The sequence below is a fragment of the Ranitomeya variabilis genome, chromosome 5 (assembly GCF_051348905.1).
Source record: "Ranitomeya variabilis isolate aRanVar5 chromosome 5, aRanVar5.hap1, whole genome shotgun sequence".
NCBI classification, from domain to species: Eukaryota; Metazoa; Chordata; class Amphibia; order Anura; family Dendrobatidae; genus Ranitomeya; species Ranitomeya variabilis.
The window spans coordinates 628294332-628296379 of NC_135236.1; the positions used below are offsets into that span (position 1 = coordinate 628294332).

Consider the following 2048-nt stretch of genomic DNA (forward strand, 5'->3'; position numbering starts at 1 on the left):
CCTGGGAGAGCCGTTGTGTGATTGGTTAACATGTCGGGAAACGGAGGTATCTCTACCATGCATTACATCCCCAACATGTTCCCCAACTCTTTTTTTGAATTCTCTGATGGTTTTCCCAACATATTCAATTCCACAAGAACAAGAAACTTTATACACAACCCCTTTGGTACTACAATTAATAAATTGCTTGATATAATTTCTGCCCGTAACATTACTCACAAAGTTATTACCTGTGTCAATGTACTGGCAGACCGTACAATGTCCACATTTGAAACAGCCCTTTGTGTCACTCCTTAGCCATGTCTCATTTACAGGGCTTGAAAAATGGCTATGAACTAATCTGTCATTAAGTGACCGCGACTTTTTGTAAGTAATTGCTGGGGTATGATCTAGGTAGTCTGAGATGTCCGAATCCATCTTTAATATGGACCAATGTTTTGCAACAATATCTCTCACGTGGTTTGCACCATTATCAAAAGTGGTAATAAACCGTACCACCTCATTGTTCTGTGTCCTTGCAGTGGGGTTCAACAACGAAGGTCTGTCCCTACTCCTCGCCTCATGATAGGCCCTTGAGAGGATTTTAGATGGATAACCCCTATCTCGAAAATTCCTCCTTAGTTCCTGAGCTTGAGACTCAAAGATAGCGTCATCTGAGCAATTCCTCCGAATTCTCAGGTACTGCCCCTTAGGAATACCTCTCTTGAGATGTTCCGGATGGTGACTAGTCCAATGTAGGAGGGCATTAGTAGCTGTTGGTTTTTTATAGTTTGAAGTAACTAAATCACCATTCGATCCTTTGGTAATTAGGATATCCAAAAAGGGCAATGCGGAAAATTCGATTACTGACGTGAAGAACAGGCCAATGTTGTTATGATTAAGCCTGTCCACAAAGCTTTCAAAATCACCTCTAGGGCCCGTCCAAATCAAAAAGATGTCATCTATGTACCGTGTCCAAATATCTGGGACACGGCACATAGAGACATCGGAGTCATCACTCCAGACCATCGTCTCCTCCCACCAGCCGAGGAAGATATTGGCATAGGCCGGGGCACAGGGACTGCCCATGGCCATCCCCCTCAGCTGGTGGTAGGTCCTACGATTAAAGGTAAACACATTATGTGTCAAACAAAACCGGAGCAGCTCAAGAACAAAATGATTGTGTTTCTCAAATTGTAAACCTCTCATTTGGAGAAAATATTTAACGGCCTCCAAACCCTTATCGTGAGGGATGGAGGAATAGAGCGCCTCCACATCGATACTTGCAAGATGTGCATCAGGATCGATAGTGAGGCCCTCCAAATGACGAAGGAGATCAGGGGTGTCCTTAACAAAGGATTGTAGGGCAGACACAAATGGTGACAACACTCGATCTAAGTAAATACCTGCGTTCTGACAAAGACTACCTACCCCAGACACAATGGGCCTACCCTTCAGAGGGTTAAGGCCCTTGTGGATCTTGGGGAGGCAGTAGAAGGTTGCTGTTATAGGATGACGTGGAAGAATGAAATCAAACTCCGTCTTGTCTATAACCCCACTCTCCAAGCCCACCTGTAGAATCTGGGCGAGTTCCTCATGATACTCGTTATTTGGATTCCGTGACAGAACCTCATAAGATTCACCGTCAGAAAGGATAGATTCACAGATCTGTTGGTAATGGGCAATATCAAGGATGACAACATTGCCACCCTTGTCCGAGGGTTTAATTACAATAGTGTCATCACTCTCGAGGCGCTTCATTGCCTCCATCTCTCTTTTAGTGCAATTGAATCTACACCGTAAATGGGATTGCGAGAGGCCAATTAGATCTGACGTAACTAAATTAGAAAAGACATCGATAGCTGAAAGATAACCAGAGGGGGGTGGCATTCTGTGACTCCTCAGCTTCAATTCCGTAAAGGGGCCCATGCCCTGCAAATTGGGATTAGACTCACCAATACTGTGGAGCAATCTCACATCAGCCAGCATATCAGCTGGAATATCAAGGTCAGCGCAAGTACGAGAATCCTGCTGGTGAAAGAATTTTTTCCACCTTATCTAGATAGTAC

General features: G+C 44.3%; 1 protein-coding gene across 6 annotated transcripts in view; it reads left to right on the forward strand.

Moving 5' to 3' along the window:
- The window catches only part of LOC143776626 (protocadherin gamma-B1-like), a 472349-nt gene that overhangs the window by 134807 nt on the left and 335494 nt on the right, over nt 1-2048 (forward strand). The window lies entirely within an intron of this gene.